Source organism: Natator depressus, chromosome 3, assembly GCF_965152275.1.
Source record: "Natator depressus isolate rNatDep1 chromosome 3, rNatDep2.hap1, whole genome shotgun sequence".
Classification (NCBI taxonomy): domain Eukaryota; kingdom Metazoa; phylum Chordata; order Testudines; family Cheloniidae; genus Natator; species Natator depressus.
Window position 1 is genome coordinate 46,780,795 of NC_134236.1, and position 18,255 is coordinate 46,799,049.

Genomic DNA, 18,255 nt, shown 5'->3' on the forward strand with positions numbered 1-18,255 from the left:
ATGACCTCCTGAGGTCCCTTCCAACCCAGATATTCTATGATTCTATGAAGGTGCCCCACAAAGTGGTGTAGGTTACTTAGGCCCTAATCATGCAAGCTACTTTGCATGGGCAAACCATGTGCCCGAGCTGTTCAAATCAGCAAGGTTCCACATGGATGCAACTTGCAAATCAAGCCAAAGTAGGTAGATTCTTCCTCCAGATTCATCACTGAGCCACTTCCCAACACTGAGCTACTGCAGGAGTCATCTTTCAAACAGGATACATAGCCTGGTATTGAAACATTGTGATTTTCACAGAGCCTAAAGAAGTTAAGTGCCCAGATCCCATTGAAATTAAGTAGAATTGGGCACATAACTCTTTTACATACCTTTGAAAATCTCAGCCATACTTATTAGAGATCTCCTGGCACAAAAATAAGGGCATTCACCCAATGACCTGGCCAAAACTAGGTAACTGCATTCTGAATTCTCTAAATTCTCCAAGCATTGGAAATTGGAGGGCATTCTCCTTCCGTTCCTGCCCTAAGCTGTTCTGCACTGGAAACTGCTTTGGAATGGAAGCCTATATATTTGTGTAAGCTATTAATACTATACATTGCTCTCTCCTTCCATAGAGATTGTGTTTCCTTGCTATGTAGCTGAGAATGGCTCTGGTCTGCACCATCTTCATCCCATCAATTTCCACCATGGGCACTTGTTGAAATAGCAGGGCCCCATCTGAGAAAGGAAAAATAATGTCAAGACACTGAGTTCCCATAACTGTCATATCATTGCACTGGAACCCGAGTAGCTGACTGGGGCCTGGTGCTGTTCTCCACATAAGTCAATGGGATGTGTGACACAGCTCTTTCAGTGTGAGCAGCATTGGCTGCTAATATTTCTGCATTTGAGAGACACTGAAATTCTACTGTGCTAAGCAGGTGTATATCATAAAATGTTGCCACTTATTGCACAAAAGATTAAGTGTGGCTGAACAGTAATTGTTTAGAACAATTCTAAATTGCTTAGAAAAAGAATGTGTAACATTTATATTAAGGATGCATAAATAGTTTACAGAGGATTAGAAGATGTTCTTAGCATGTTGCAGATATAAGAACATAAGTTCAGCCATGCTGAGTCAGACTAGTTGTCCATCTAGTCCAGTGTCTTGAATTCCAACAGTAGCCAGTACCAGTAGCCAGTACCAGTAACAGAACAGGGCAGTAGGAGTGATCCGTCCAGTCATTCCCTTCTGGCTTCTGGCAGTCAGAGGTTTAGGGTCACTCCGAGCATGGGGTTGCTTCCCCAACCACATTGGCTATTAGCCACTGATGGAGATGATCCTCCATGAACTTATCTAGTTCTTTTTGAACGCTGGTATACATTTGGCCCTCACAACTTCCCATGGCAATGAGCTAAATGTGTTATAGATGAGTAATGGCTGTGACAGATGGCTATAATCACATCAGCAGAAGGTTTTATAGCTAGCCATAAGCAACATATCGACCTGTTGAATTTTATAATAATAGGGTGAGCACTAATGATAAATTATTCAGAAGTGTTAGAGCTGAGAGTTGCTTTCTACAGCTACACCCTAAATCAGTGCACCTGCTGTACCTGCTAACATACCTCCTCTCCTACTTTTCACTAGTTTTAACCAGTTCTAGTCTAAAGTTTCTCCAAAAAATCTGGACATTTCTAAATGTGGGACATTCTAACTTGTGACGATCCCTTATGGACCATACATCAGCTAGGAATATCCACAGTGCAAAGTGCTCTCTTCTCAACTTCTGGTATCTCCTTCGTCACGGTTACCAGGATAGCTGCATTGCTGTCCCTTCTTGGGGGTCTCCCTGAGTACAACCTGCACAGGTGTCAGGCTTCAGGTCTCTATCTCTCCTGTGGTTGAATTCTGCAATTTGCCCACTCTCTGACCAGGACCTGGGTTACAGACCCCTGGGTACTGACTGTGACTACTTCAACAGATCCACCTGGGGTTGGACCCTGCCATGGTATCCCCTTTGGAAGCTTGTAACAGCAGCTGATTAAAGTGACTAAAAAGAGCTTCTTCAGAACAAAGCATGATTTATTCATTCCTCAAAGGTACAAACCATTTAGAGAAAATGTAGCAACAGTAACAGGCTTACATGGCTGTTACTTACTTGCTCCATCCCTGGCAAGGAGCAGCCACCTATCCTGCTCTCTCTCTGTCTGTCTTCCCAGCCCATCATTTTATCTTAGTTTACTTCAGAATCCCCTCCCTGTTCTAGGGTCTTGGAAGGGTTAAGTCTCCTTTTACCGCAAGCCTTGAAACATCCTAGCCTCGAAACAACCTTCTTACAGTCTCCTTTGATTTAACTCTATGCATTCAGGCAGGCAGCAATACAACACTGAATAGGGAAACTGAGTCACATGTAATAGTCATAAAAAGTAATACAGACATTTTCCCAGGTAGTCATATCCCCTGTGCCAGAAGCTGAGTGTAGTGAGGCAGAGGAGTGGGTTACACTGACTTTATGCCCACTGCCCCATGCCAGAAAATCCCTAGCAGGGCACTTGCAGGTTGTTTCTACTCCCACTGAGTGAAGGGGGCTGGAGGCCTCCCCCAAGTACCAAACACATGGCCACTTGACCTTTTTGATATCTGTTCAAGCCTAAAGCTGAAAAGCCTGGACACTGCTTTACAATATAACCTACAAATGCTGAGGTGGTGGAATCTCCATCCTTAGAGGTTTTTAAGGCCCAGCTTGACAAAACCCTCGTTGGGATGATTTAGTTGAGTTGGTCCTGCTTTGAGCAGGGGGTTGGACTAGATGCCCGCCTGAGGTCTCTTCCAACCCTAATCTTCTCTGATTCTATGATTCTGAGGTAAAAAAAAAAATCTGGTAGTCACTCAAGACTCAGTCTTCAGCCTCACCATGGAGTAGCTTTTCATATTCTCTTCAAACTGGAAAGAGAGCAATAAAAACAAGATAGCTGAACTATGTATCAGGAATTATGAATCAGGAGATATTTGAGGGCTTTTCACTTCAGGGGAAATTTGAAAAACCCAATAATGCCAGTTGATTAATGAGACAAGTAATGAAATCCCCCAACTCAACCCCTGTTCTGTGACCTGGGTTGTCAGAATGACGTCCACAATCGGAAATAAACATCATGTTTCCTATTTTAAAATAAAACTTTAGAAAATCCTCCTCATGTCTGGCAGCTACCACTGCACTTCTCAGTGTGGAATGAAGCCTCAAAAAGCAATACTTCACCACAGTGGAAGGTGCCACCAGGGACAGTACCTTTTGCTAAGAAGTATCGCAGCCGTGGAATAAGGCTTCCATAATGCAATGTTCCATTTCAGCTGTCAGTTTTCTTATCTTGTTTTCTTTTCCCTGTTCCCTAAAATAAGTTTACCATCATTTCATGTCTCTCTATCTGATTCAGTTCTAGACAGATAGATAGATAGAATCTTTGGGCCTGTAGCAGGGAGACCATTTGCCTGTCTCCTGCTTGTGGCGAGATATGTTTTCACAGCTCCCTCTTCAGGGCCCCGTGGGAGTGCTCTGTTTATAGCCTCCCTCAGGGTAATCATCAACTCTCCTCCTTTCATTTTTAACTTATCACAAGTAGGCAAATAGATTATGGTGTGCCTAGGTGAAAGCACTTTTGCTAAATGGGTTAGGAAAGGTGGGTAGAGTAATAAGCTGTATGTTAACAGATTAAAAGCAAGGAGCAAAAATGAATGCAGACAAGAGTGGAAGTGTGGAGTGCTTGTAAAGAGAGGAGGAGGAGTTTGAATGGTCTGTAGAAGAGGAGAAGTCAGTGCAGAGATTCAGGAAGTGTGTACATATCAAAGTATCAGAAGAGAGATGATTTTGGCAGCAGCATTTTGGACAGACTGGAATTGAGAGAAACCGCCCCCCCCCCCCCGCCAAAAAAAAAAAAAAAAAAAAAAAGCTCAGCACAACCCTTAGATGAGCTGCTATCTTGACCAAGGGTGAAGCAATGGAGCTTAGTGATAAGAACCTCCCACATCAAGGACTTTAGTACAGAACAGCTCTTATTCTGCAGCTTGCTTTCAAACACCTGTGTCTAATAGGATGCTGGCAGACTGTGTTGTTAGAGCAAGAGACAAAAATCAAAGCCTCTGTATTTAAGTTCCAAAAGGTGATTGTTACAGATGGAAATACAGAAAAAAAAACAGGTTTAATCCTCAAATTATTAAAAATTGTTGAAAACTATATGTTTTACTCTTGCCAGAGTCCAGCAATACTAATAACCATGTCAAATAACGAGCCACAGATATTAAATAAATGCTGTGAAAGACCAAGTTCATGAGTTCCTGATTGTGTGAAGAAAGATAAATTTATTCAAAAAGCTTTATGCTCAGCACTAATACCTGGTTGGTACAGCCAGCCACGGCATTATTCATTAAAATACATTGATAAGCCCGTCAGCTTTTTCAGGATCCTTGATAATACGTATTTTCTAATTTTTAAAGCAGTTGGGGACGACACAAACTATTTAAGATTTTTCTTCTTGGCCAAATTGTGGTAATTTAAAATGTTACCTCTGCTTCACTATTTCCAAACTTGAGTTCTGGAACTGCAGAATTCTCCTTGCCCTATAAAACTAACCCTTTCCTCTTGCTTTTGGAAATATCATCACCTTGCTTTTATAACAAGAATTTTCACTATAAAGAGACCGTGCTTTCCTAGTGTTGACACGACCAAGTCAATAGGGCTCTCTGTGAGGACAACACTGCAGTGGAATGAATTGCAGGATCTTTAATGTCCAACTCTAAGGCCATGTCTATACTACGAAAGTACTCCAATGTTACAGAAGTTGATTTTTGGGAACAGATTGTATAAAGTCGAGTGCATGCATTCATGCTAAGCACATTAATTCGGCGGTTTGCGTACACAGTACCGTGGCAAGCATTGACATTCCGAGAGGTGCACTGTGGGTAGCTATCCCACAGTTCCTGCAGTCCCCGCTGCCAATTGGAATTCTGGGCTGAGCTCCCAATGCCTGATGGGGCCAAAAATTTGTCGCAGGTGGTTATGGGTAAATGTCGTCAGTCAACCCTCTCTCCCTCTGTGAAAGCAACAGCAGACAATCATTTCGCGCTCTTTCCCCTGGATTGCCCAAGCAGACGCCATAGCATGGCAAGCATGGAGCCCGTTCAGCTCACCGCAGCAGTTATGACCATTGTAAATACCTTGCGCATTATTGTGCAGTTTATGCAGAACCAGCACCTGAAAAACCAGGCGAGGAGGCGACGACAGCGCGGTGATGAGGACATGAACACAGCTTTGTCTAAAACCATGGTCCCCGGCAATTTGGAGATCATGGTGTTACTGGGGCAGGCTCATGCTGTGGAATGCTGATTCTGGACCCATGAAACAAGCACAGACTGGTGGGACCGCATAGTGTTGCAGGTTTGGGATGATTCCCAGTGGCTCCAAAACTTTCGCATGTGTAAGGGCACTTCCATGGAACTTTGTGACTTGCTTTCCCCTGCCCTGAAGCGCAAGAATACCAAGATGAGAGCAACCCTCACAGTTCACAAGCGAGTGGCAATAGCCCTGTGGAAGCTTGCAACGCCAGACAGCTACCAGTCAGTCGGTAATCAATTTGGAATGGGCAAATCTACTGTGGGGGTTGCTGTGATGCAAGTAGCCAACGCCATCAGTGAGCTGCTGTTATCAAAGGTAGTGACTCTGGGAAATGTGCAGGTCATAGTGGATGGCTTTGCTGCAATGGGATTCCCTAACTGTGGTGGGGCGATAGACAGAACCCATATCCCTATCTTGGGACCGGACCACCAGGGAAGCCAGTACATAAACTGAAAGGGGTACTTTTTAATGGTGCTGCAAGCACTGGTGGATTACAAGGGACATTTCCCCAACATCAACGTGGGATGGCCGGGAAAGGTTCATGACGCTCACATCTTTAGGAACTGTGGTCTGTTTAAATGGCTGCAGGAAGGGATTTACTTCCCCGACCAGAAAATAACTGTTGGGGATGTTGAAATACCTATAGTTATCCTTGGGGACCCAGCCTACCCCTTAATGCCCTGGCTCATGAAACTGTACACAGGCACCCTGTAGTAAGGAGCTGTTCAACTACAGGCTGAGCAAGTGCAGAATGGTGGTAGAGTGTGCATTTGGATGTTTAAAGCATCGCTGGCGCAGTTTGCTGACTCGCTCAGACCTCAGCGAAACCAATATTCCCATTCCATTGTTATTGCTGCTTGCTGTGTGCTCCACAATCTCTGTGAGAGTAAGGGGGAGAAGTTTATGGTGGGGTGGGAGGTTGAGGCAAATCGCCTGGCCGCTGAATACGTGCAGTGAGACACGAGGGCGGTTAGAAGAGCATAGCAGGAAGCGCTGCGCATCAGAGAAGCTTTGAAAACCAGTTTCGTGACTGGCCAGGGTACTGTGTGACACTTCTGTTTGTTTCTCCTTGATGAAAACCCGCCCCCTTGGTTGACTCTAAATTCCCTGTAAGCCACCCACCCTCCCCCCTTCGATCACAGCTGGCTTGCAAAGGAAATAAAGTCACTATTGTTTTAAAAACATGTATTCTTTATTAATTGATTATAAAAGTAGGGAGATAACTCACAAGGTAGCCCGGGTGGGGTGTGGGATGAGGGTAGGAGGGAAGGAAAAGGTCACTTTAAAACTTGTTGAATGACAGCCTTCTGTTGCTTGGGTAGCACTGGGGTAGAGTGGTTGGGTGCCCGGAGCTTTCCCCTGCCCGCATTCTTGGGCGTGTGGGTGGGGAGGCTATGGAACTTGGGGAGGAGGGAGGGCAGTTAATAGGGGCTGCAGCGGCAGTCTGTGATCCTGCTGCCATTCCTGAACCTCCACCAGACGCTGGAGCGTGTCCGTTTGATCCCGCAGTAGCCCCAGCATTGCCTCATGCCTCCTCTGATCTTCCTGCCGCCACCTCTCCTCACGTTCATCGGCCACTTTCCTGTACTCTGCGATTGTGTCCCTCCATACATTCTGCTTCAGTGCCAGACGACTGCATGAGCTCAGAGAACATTTCATCGCACTTGCGTTTTTTTTGCCGCCTTATCTGAGATAGCCTTTGGGACAGAGGAGGGAGGCTTGAAACATTTGCAGCTGCTGGAGGAAAAAAAGGGAGTGAAGAATTTTAAAAGATACATTTTACAGAACAATGGCTATACTCTTTCACGGTGAACAACACTATTCATATTACATAGCACATGTGATTTTGGTACAAGATCGCATTTTGCATCTTATATTGAGTGTCTGCGGCTTTGGTGTTAGAGATCACACACACAGTGCCGGGAAACAGAATTCGGCTTGCAGGTGGCCAAGGTAAGGCAAAGTCTTTCGGCTTCTGCAACCTTCATAACAGCAGCGCCCTCCTCTCCCATACCAAGCAAAGCATGTTGAGTTGGCCATTTAGTGCTGCGGTTTTCTGTTAACGTGCAGCAGCAGAAAGCAAACTAACCCACCCCCCCCATCCAATTCTCTGGGATGATTGCTTTACCCCTCACCCCACCGCGTGGCTGGCATCAGGGAAGATCCCTGCTAGCCAAACGCGAACAGCTCAGCGCCAGTGCCCACCCCCCCTGCACTGCATGGCTAACAGTGGGGAGGATTGCTTTTCAGCCACAGGCAAACAGCCCAGTGGGAACGGCCACCTCTGAATGTCCCCTTAATTAAATTCCCCTATTTCAACCAGGTTACCATGAACGATATCACTCTCCTGAGGATAACACAGAGAGATAAAGAACGGATCTTGCTTGAATGCCAGCAAACACCGGGACCATACGCTGCCAGGCTTTGTCATGCAATGATACCAGATTACTTGCTACTAGCATGGCGTGGTAAAGTGTCCTACCATGGAGGACAGAATAAGGCTGCTCTCCCCAGAAACCTTCTGCAAAGGCTTTTAGAGTACCTCCAGGAGAGCTTCATGGAGATGTCCCTGGAGGATTTCCGCTCCATCCCCAGACACATTAACAGATTTTTCCAGTAGCTGTACTGGCCATGAATGCATCCCAAGTCCTCAGGGATACTTAATCATTAAAAAATGCTTGCTTTTATAACATGTATTATATTTTAAAAGGTACACTCACCAGAGGTCCCTTCTCCAGCTTCGTTGGGTTGGGAGGATATTTCAGACAGGGTGATAAAAAGATCCTGGCTGTCGGGGAGAACAGTGTGCTGTGTGCTCTCCTCAAGTTCATCCTCCTCCTCCTCCTCATCTTCCCCGTCCTCAAAATCCTCAGGCATGGCAGAGAGTACCCCATCATCGGAGTCCACAGACAGGGGTGGGGTAGTGGTGGCGGCCCCCCCTAGAATTGCATGCAGCTCAGCGTAGAAATGGCATGTCTGGGGCTCTGTCCCAGAGCGTCCGTTTGATTCTTTGGTTTTCTGGTACGCTTGTCTGAGCTCCTTAAGTTTCACGTGGCACTATGTTGCGTCCCTGCTGTAGCCTCTGTCCCTCATGGCCTCAGAGATTTTTTTGAAATGTTTTGGCATTTCGTCTTTTGGAACGTAGTTCTGATAGCATGGATTTCTCTCCCCGTACAGCGATCAGATCCAGTACCTCCCGTTCGGTCCATGCTGGAGCTCTTTTTCGATTCTGGGACTGCATGGTCACCTGTGCTGATGAGCTCGCCTGGCCAAACAGGAAATGAGATTCAAAAGTTCCCAGGGCTTTTCCTGTACACCTGGCCAGTGCATCAGAGTGCTGTCCAGAGCGGTCACAATGGTGCACTGTGGGATAGCTCCCGGAGGCCACTACGTTCGAATTGCGTCCACACTAACCCTAATTCGAAATGGCAATGTCGATTTCAGCGCTAATCCCCTCGTTGGGGAGGAGTACAGAAATCGGTTTTAAGAGCCCTTTATGTCGAAAAAAATGGCTTTGTTGTGTGGATGGGTGCAGGGTTAATGCGATTTAACGCAGCTAAATCCGACATAAACTCGTAGTGTAGACCAGGCCTAAGCTATTGAAGGAAGAATCCAGCATTGCGGCTAGCAGTATTTTTAATAAGAGCAGATAAAATCTGGGGTTCTGTGAAACCCATTTTTGAAGTTATTTATGTACTTGAACTGCATATTATCTTTTCTACATTTTTTAAAGCAAACTTCACTAAAAAATTGTTTTGGTTGTGTTTTATGTTGGAAATGTAGATATCGTCTGCTCTGGAAGACTCTGTATACACACTTCAGTGGAAGGGAACTGGGTAATGTGACGGGGCAAGGCCAGATGGCTACAGAAAAGTAGTGGGAGATAGATATATTAGCTCCAGGCTAAACAAATCCTTGGTACCAGGTTAAGTGAAATGGAAGCTGCTCCAGGTCAATTAAGACACTTGGGGCCAATTGAGAACTTTCCAGAAGGCAGGGAGAATGCTCGGTTGATTGGGACACCTGAAGCCAATCAGGGGCTGGCTGAAACTAGTTAAAAGCCTCCCAGCCAGTCAGGTGGGTGTGCATGTCAGGAACTGTGGAAGGAAGTTGTGCTGTTGGAGAGGCTGAGTAGTACACACCATATTAGGCACAAGAAGGAGGCCCTGAGGTAAGGGTGAAGTGGAGCTTGAGGAAGTGAGGGCTGCTGTGGGGGAAGTAGCCCAGGGAATTGCACATATCATGTTTCTAAAAGGTCAGCTACCATAGCTAATACTATTAGGGTCCCTGGGCTGGAGTAGAGGGTGGGCCTGGGCTCCTCCTGCCCCTTTGCCCCCTGATTAATCACTGAGACTGGGAGACAACAGAGGCTGCAAGGAAGGATAACTTCTCCTCACCTCCCTTGCTGGCTTATGATGAAAATGGCTCAGTAGACTGTGACCCTTGTCTCTAGAGAGAGAAGGGTTATGTGGAGGGTCACAGTGAGCCTCTGAGGCGAGTGAAATCTGCCAGGAAATGCAGGACCCACGGAGGCAAGGACAGAGCTTTGTCACAGTAACTATAATTCTGTTGGAGTGGTTTTTTCCTATTACCTGGAAATAAATTCAACCAATCTATATGAAGTCACTTGATTTCCTTATAATGAACAAACCTCGACCCCAGCTGCCACCAACAGCCAATGTATGGATTCCATTCGTCCTCTTCCATTGAAGTCATGAGTTCAAGAAAAAAAAAAATTGAAAATCAACTCTATGATCAAATCTATTCCCCTCTCTCTTTTCCTTCCACACTCCTAGCAACGGATGCACTTTTCCTAGACTAGAGACTGCATTCACCAGCACTGTCACTACATAGTAAGTGAAACATGGGGAAGAAATTACATTAGCTCTAACACTTATGCTGTTATCAGTCCCCTTGTGGAGATTCTCAAACAGCTCAGGGTTTAAGGAAATGAGTTTTATTTGAGTCTTGGTACTAATCTTCTCTGAGTTCCCTCCCAGCTTCAGCACTTGCCTTCCCCTTCTTGAGTGAGGAAATGTGCCTCTAGTAACCCTACACTTGAAACTCTTCCCTGTAGTAAAAAGAAAAGGAGTACTTGTGGGAGTTTTCACTCATCCTGAGCAGGAGACTCCCACTTCTGTTAATGAATGAACCCAATCCTTTGGCTCCTATTTGTCAGTAAGTACATTTCAGTCTGTTTCCTAGTGCTGTAGCATGGGAAGATATTGTTCTGAATATGCTAAATGTTTCAAAGGGGTATCCCTTATTACTACAATGTGACATTTCTTTTTTTATATCTTTGGGATTTCAGTTCCTGTCTTCTGAACTGTAGTACTGGAACAAACATGAATTCTTTAACGGTTCATTGGGGATTTTCTGGCTTTTGGGAGGTTTGTTAACTAAATTCTGTTGTTCTTAGGGCTAGTTACTATATTTTGCCATCACTTTTCTTTTTATTGTTAATTCTTCTATAGTCAGAAAAGTACCTCATAGCAGGACTGAGAGCCTGATCTATGCATATCTATAGAGGCTGATGTCTGTGTATTTTTTCATGTTACAAGATTTGCAAACTTTACCAAAAAGGAGAAAATTATGAGACTGGGGGGAAAATTTTCAAAGGCATAAGGGCAGTTATGTGTCTGGCTTCTATTGAAGGTCAGGCAGTGATGACTTTTCAGAAGATAAAGTATCTTGTAACATTCACTGTACTTCAGCATAAGTGCCTAGCACTTTCTGCAAATCATTCCTAATGACGATCGACCCCACTTAACAAAGATGTGACCAAATTGAAGTAAGTTGATGATGATAGAATACCAGAGTTGGAAGGGACCTCAGGAGGTCTTCTAGTCCAAGCCCCTGCTCAAAGCAGGACCAATCCCCAATTTTTGCCCCAGATCCCAACTGGCCCCCTCAAGGATTGAACTCACAACCCTGAGTTTAGCAGGCCAATGCTCAAACCACTGAGCTATCCCTCCCTCCTTGTAAGCACATTGACACCTTCCCACTAAATAGGGAAAACTGCCAGGGTGCCTGTTTTAAGAAATGCTAGGGGACTTTTGTTTTACTTTAGTCTGATCCTGACCCCGACCTAGTTGCACTCTCCTCATTTTTGCTATAAAGTAGCAGTGTACCAAGAGACCCTGGGATATCTTGTTTAGTAGAGGAGAGCACCAAACACAACTCTATGCATTTTGTTTTGTCCCAAAGAGTCCCTTGCACCGCTAGGAGCCACCATGTATACTGAGGGCCAAATCCTGTTCCCGTTAAAGTCAATGGAAAAGTTCCCATGATTTTCACAAGAGTAGGATTTGGTCCTAAGTACAGGAAGCAACACTGTCCAAATTCCTGCTAAATGCAAGCTGTGGAGAATGAGGTGATTATCTGTATTTAATATTATCTGTACCTCAGTTTACCTGTTGTCCTTCTTGAGTGCCTGGAATTGAATCAAATGAACCTGGGGGGGGGAGGGGAGAGGGGGAGGAGGAAATAAACAGGAAACAAAACAATGACAAAGACCAGGTACCACTAGAGAGAATCCGTAGGGTCCTTTAGGCAACAACAGGGGAGCTATTAACTGGGACATGCCCCCATCTTGCTCCAACCAGGCTAGCAGGTACATTTTTCTCAGGTTGGAGCCAAGGATCTGAGGGGCACTAAACCACTAAAGACCCCAGTTTAGAGTGGAAGGGGTGTGAGGAGCAGCAGCTGCTGCTGTGGGGGTGGGAGTAGGGAGTTGTGAGAGAAAACACTGCCAGGGGAAAGTCTGTCTTTCCCAATCCAAAGGTGTAGGCACTTGAGTGAAGTGGAAAACTTGCAAAGAAAGGGTAATGTCTAGGTGAGGCCAGATGCATAGTGACTATTGTTTATCCCCTGATCTCTGCTTGCTGTGTAACTTTGGGCAAAAATTCATTTGTTTTAAACACACTGTTTTTGAGTCATTTTAACTGCAGACAGGCTCCAGAAGGGAAATTTCTTCTGAGCGCCAAATACAGCCAGGCCTGTCCTTTTAATAGTTTGAAACAGGGGGGCTGCTGCCCTGTGACCAGTCTGAGTGTAGGTGAAGAAAGGAGAAGGAAGTGAAACCTGTCACCTGTGGTGTGCTCTCCCAAGGGGCTGCAAAGGGGTGGAAGGTACTGCTCACACAGTGACAGGATGGCAGGAACAGGGTGTACTGCAGTCTGGTGATTCAGCCTAAAGTGGGGTGAACTGCAGAGTCCAGCTCTGGGAGGAGTGCAGGTAAAGAGTTGTCACATGGCAAGGATGCCCACAGAGAGACTGGGGGAGCAACTCACCCCTGAACCAGGGCACAAGCATTCCAAACCAATGCTGCACCCAAACCTGTCGCTTGGGGCCCAATTCTGTGACCCCCTTACTTATGCTAAGTAGTACTTACTCCTGAGTGGTTGTGATGAAGCTGAAGTGGCTACCTGCACTAGTGCTAGTTAGCAGGACAAAGGGTTGCAGGCATCTGTACATCCCAGCAGACTATCTAAAAATCTCAGTGCTTCTAGATATGGAGTGAGCTTAATTCCAGAGTTATGAGACAGGCTTACCTGAAACTCAGTCACTGAACAAGGTGTTGGAAAACATGGTGATCCAATGGAGAGAAGGCTAGACACTGGGATGCTCAGTACAGAATGTTTGTTCTTATCCCTCAATGTTCACAATTGAACAGGGCCTTTCCTTAGGAAGTCGCAGAGCAATGTGTCTCAGTTATATTGCAAAGGCTGCCCAAAGCCCGTTAATAATTACTACCAGGGAGCTGCAGTAGGGCATGGTTCAGTATTTTACAGCTTTTTGGTGGGTTATTAAATACTCAGGACTCCTGAAGAGCAATGGACTTTAGTCTATTACCCCTTTCTTCTGTATTGTGAGAGGTGTGATTGAAATTGATCTCACAGATCTGCCTTTCCCAAAGTTTGGAGAATAATGAATATTCTATGGGCTCTAGTAACAGAGTGACTAGACACTGGCAGGCCTGGATGGGAACAGCATTGAAGTGAGGGTTGCTGCCTCCTTAGCTATCTCCCCTACCCCCTTCCACGGCTATCTGAGGGACTCCACAGGCTTTGACCTGCATGAATGGGGAGAATGGCCTGATGTTTCTTTAGAATGCTCCTCATGGGAGCAGAGTTGGGGAGGGGCTGGGCTGCAGAAGAAACCAATCCATAGGGAACAAGAGTGGCCCTGCAGCATGCTGCACCATCCATGGAGCTGCTGGACCACACCCCCATGTGAAGGGCAGTCACCACATCAGCACTTTCTTGCATCCCTGAGAATCCTCCCCTCCTGCCCCTCAGGGGAGGGAGAAGGTGCAGCATAGGAGTTATTGATGCCTTGAGCGGCATTCATTCCCTTTCAGAATAGCCTCACGCCTCAGAGCCAGGCAGCTGCTGCTCCCCCACCTTATCCTTGGTAGATCTGTGAAGATGGCACAGCTCCAGGCTGACAGACAGGAAGACACATGCTATGGAATCACTAAGGCCTGTCACCCCCAATTCTGGGTCCCAGGAACTATTCTAGTGGTTCCTCCTCATTTCTGTTTGTGACAGGATGCCAGACAGCAGGTCAGATCATGTTAATAAATACTGGAAGTAAAACGCTGGCAGTAGTAATGAAGACACTCAAACCCAGCCTCCCTTCCCTCCCTCTCACATAGTGACAGAAATTAACTATTTGATCCCGAATTGAGGATGTTAGAAAGTAACCTATCAACCACCTGGAGGCAGCAAACCACTGGGATCTGAGAACATTACAGGCTACTGAGCCAGAACTCAGGGAGAGCAACTGGCAGGTGTTCATCTTCCAAGTTTCTTGGAACTCAGGCTTGGGAAGGTAAATTATTTCAGTGTCACATGACAGGTCTCCTGTAACAGGATACCACAGCCAGTAGGGAAAGCTCCCGTGGCAAAGGAGGTAGGGTAAACGAGAGAGTTTATGTTCTCTTCTTAAATGGTTGCAAGCACTTTGGCGGACAGGATTAGCAATCAGAACTGTGACAAATTGGAGAATTGGTCTGAAATTACCTTTATTGAATTCAATCATGTTAAGTGCAAAGAACTTCCCTTAGGAAGGAAAAATCAAATACACAACGGGGAATAACTGGCTAGGTGGTAATACTGCTAAAAAGGATCTGATGGTTATAGTGGATCACAAATTGAGTATAAGCCAACAACGTGATGGAGTTAGAAAAGAAGGCTAATGTTCTGGGGTGTATTAACAGGAATGTCATACAGAAGACACAGGAGGTAATTGTCTTGCTCTACTTGATGCTAGTGAGGCCTCAGTTGGAGCACTGTGTCCAATTCTGGGTGCCACACTTTAAGAAAGATGTGGACTAAATGGAGAGAGTCCAGAGGAGAGCAACAAAAGTGGTAACAGGTTTAGAAAACCTGACCTAAGAGGAAAGGTTAAATAAAGTGGGTATGTTTCATATGGAGAAATGACTGATGGGGCAGTCTTCAAATAAGTTAAGGGCTGTTATAAAGAGGACTACTTGTGGCACCTTAGACTAACATTTATTTGAGCATAAGCTTTCGTGAGCTACAGCTCACTTCATCGGATGTATTCAGTGGAAAAAATAAAAAAAAAATGCATGAATGCATCCGATGAAGTGAGCTACAGCTCACGAAAGCTTATGCTCAAATAAATTTGTTAGTCGCTAAGGTGCCACAAGTACTCCTTTTCTTTTTGTGAATACAGACTAACACGGTTGCTACTCTGAAACCTATAAAGAGGACTGTGATCAATTGTTCTCCATGTTTGCTGAAGGTAGGACAAGAAGTAATGGATTTAACCTGCAGCAAGGGACATTTAGGTGAGATATTATGAAATATTTTCTAACTACAAGGATATTTAAGCACTGGAACAGGCTTCCAAGGGAGGTTGTGGAATCCCCATCATTGGAGGTTTCTAATAACACCTTAGACCAGCACCTGCCTGGGATGGTCTAGATGTACTTGGTCCTGCCTCAGGGCAGGGGGCTGGACCAGATAATCTCCAGGTCCCTTCTAGCTCAAATTTCTCAGATTAATCCAAGGATTAAACTGGAGCTGCAATTAACATTAGGCAGGTGACAACAGACATGAGCCAAGATAGACAGATCAGCCCAAAACTTCTCTTGGATGAAGGAAATACAGCCCTAATGCTGAAATGTCTAGTCAACTTCAGGCTTGGGAGCTTCCCAGAAGAGCATGGAATCCATGTGGGTGCTGGCAAGCATACTGTATTGTAATGAGTATGCTTCCCATTACACCACAATTGCCCCATAAATTGGTTATTCTTGCTGAGCAGCATCTCCCTTCCTACCCTTTAACTATTGCAGAAGTTGAATAGTGCCAATAGGAGAATGGGGAGAAATCTTTTTACCTGTAAAATGAGCTCACTTGACACAAAATATGGAATGTGATAGCATTTTACAGTGAGTAACTGTACTTCACCTGGATCAAGAGTTGATAAACACACATGAAATCCCCCTGAAGATTCATTTGCCATGTCATAAACATACAGCTAAGGGTATCCTAAAATCCCTCCTTTACCTGTAAAGGCTTAAGAAGCTTTGGTTGACACCTGACCAAAAGGACCAATAAGGGGAAAAGATTTTGTTTTGGGCTTTTGTTGTTCTCTCCAGAGACAAAGAGAGAGACCAAGCAAGTAATCTAGCTCCTACTGAATGATACATCTAAAATTACAGAAATAGTAAGTAATAGCAAGGAAATGCATTAGAGTATCTTTTGTTTTAGCTTGCAAATTTTCCCTATGCTTAGAAGGTTTATCCCTGTTTTTTGTAACTTTTAAGTTTTGCCTAGAGGGGAATCCTCTGTGTTTTGAATCTGATTACCCTATAAAATTACCTTCCATCCTGATTTTACAGAGGTGCTTCTTTTACTTTTTTTCTTTATAATAAAGTTCTGTTTTTTAAAGAATCTGATTGGTTTTAGTATCCTAAAAACCCAGGGATTTGGTCTGTGCTCACCTGTACCAATTGGTGAGGATATTATTCTTAAGCCTCCCCAGGAAAGGGGATGAAAGGGCTGGAGGGGAATATTTTGGGGAAGAGGAACTCAAAGTGGTTCTTTTCCTTGAATCTTTCTCTAACTCACTTGGTGGTGGCAGCAAATACCGTCCAAGGACAAGAAGGGATTTGTGCCTTGGGGAAGTTTTAACCTAAGCTGCTAGAAATAAGCTTAGGGGGTCTTTCATGCGGGTCCCCACATCTGTACCCCAGAGTTCAGAGTGGTGAGGGACCATGACAAAGCCAAACATGGCTTGGGGTAAGAGATGCATGCCAATTTTTTTCTCCTGCCCCTCCCCCCGTATGCCTTGTCCGTCTACAATAGCAGGAGCATTAGATTAGGAATTTTATTAACCCAGGTGCAATGGATAAGTTTTAGGAGATGTGTATAGTTAGTATTTTGAAACTGGGAAAGAAAAAATTATATCAGGTTATTAAAATCATAGGAATTTCTAAACTCTGATGTCCACTTCACTTAAAACATGTTTCAACGATTAATCAACAAATTAAAAAAAGAAAAGCAATACTACGCACATACGAATGAAATTATTTTATTAGGTTAGAAAAGGTCTTCCATATTATTGCTGAGTGAATATTTATGGAACAAGTTAGATACAAGACGGCTACACGCAATGATAGAACTTCCTAAGATGTTTAATAATGCGGGGGCAGAAGGAGATAAAAGTTTGATACAAATGCAGGATGTGGACATTTTAGAGCTGATATATTTGTGTCATAAATATAAAGGGAAGGGTAAACCCCTTTAAAATCCCTCCTGGCCAGAGGAAAACTGCTCTCACCTGTAAAGGGTTAAGAAGCTAAAGGTAACCTCGCTGGCACCTGACCAAAATGACCAATGAGGAGACAAGATACTTTCAAAAGCTGGGAGGAGGGAGAGAAACAAAGGGTCTCTGTCTGTCTGTATGCTGCTTTTGTCGGGGATAGACCAGGAATGGAGTCTTAGAACTTTTAGTAAGTAATCTAGCTAGGTACGTGTTAGATTATGATTTCTTTAAATGGCTGAGAAAAGAATTGTGCTGAATAGAATAACTATTTCTGTCTATCTTTTTTGTAACTTAAGATTTTGCCTAGAGGGATTCTCTATGTTTTGAATCTAATTACCCTGTAAGGTATCTACCATCCTGATTTTACAGAGGGGATTTCTTTACTTCTGTTTACTCTTATTTCTATTAAAAGGTCTTCTTGTAAGAAAACTGAATGCTTTTTCATTGTTCTCAGATCCAAGGGTTTGGGTCTGTAGTCACCTAGGCAAATTGGTGAGGCTTTTTACCAAACCTTGTCCAGGAAGTGGGGTGCAAGGTTTTGGGAAGTATTTGGGGGGAAAGACGTTTCCAAACAGCTCTTCCCCAGTAACCAGTATTTGTTTGGTGGTAGCAGCCAATCCAAGGACAAAGGGTGGAATATTTTGTACCTTGGGGAAGTTTTGACCTAAGCTGGTAAAAATAAGCTTAGGAGGTTTTCATGCAGGTCCCCACATCTGTACCCTAGTGTTCAGAGTGGGGGAGGAACCTTGACAGTGTCTCACAAACTTGACTCACTTGAGAGATCTAGTAACATCCTCCTGGCTTTTAAAAAAAATTACTCATTTTCCAGGGGTCATTTTCCACCATCAAAAAGCTAAGTGCAAGCAAAACAGAACCCTTCATCCCACTAAAATCTTCTCTGGATTTTAGAGTAAACCCTTGGAGTTGGCAGAAAACGCTTATACTAGTGAAAAGTGATTATGCTGGAGGTTTCACCTTCCCTCAGAAAATCAAAATTTTCTAGCTAGACAATATGTGTATTAATTTTATTAACTCAGAACAGCAAGAGAAATTTAATAAAAATACATCTTACTAAATGCAGACAAGT

General features: G+C 44.5%; 1 protein-coding gene and 1 pseudogene across 2 annotated transcripts in view; both read right to left on the reverse strand.

Moving 5' to 3' along the window:
• Positions 1 to 13,062, reverse strand: part of LOC141984643 (glutathione S-transferase-like) — a 31,966-nt gene extending 18,904 nt beyond the window's left edge. The window contains exon 1 of one of the 2 annotated variants that reach the window (XM_074947817.1): positions 12,923 to 13,062. The gene's annotated coding sequence lies outside the window, so the exon portion shown is untranslated. The remainder of the gene's footprint in view (positions 1 to 12,922) is intronic. The other variant, XM_074947816.1, reaches the window with a different exon arrangement.
• On the reverse strand, positions 6,566 to 10,062 carry LOC141984475 (uncharacterized; annotated as a pseudogene).
• Positions 13,063 to 18,255: the final 5,193 nt, after the last annotated feature.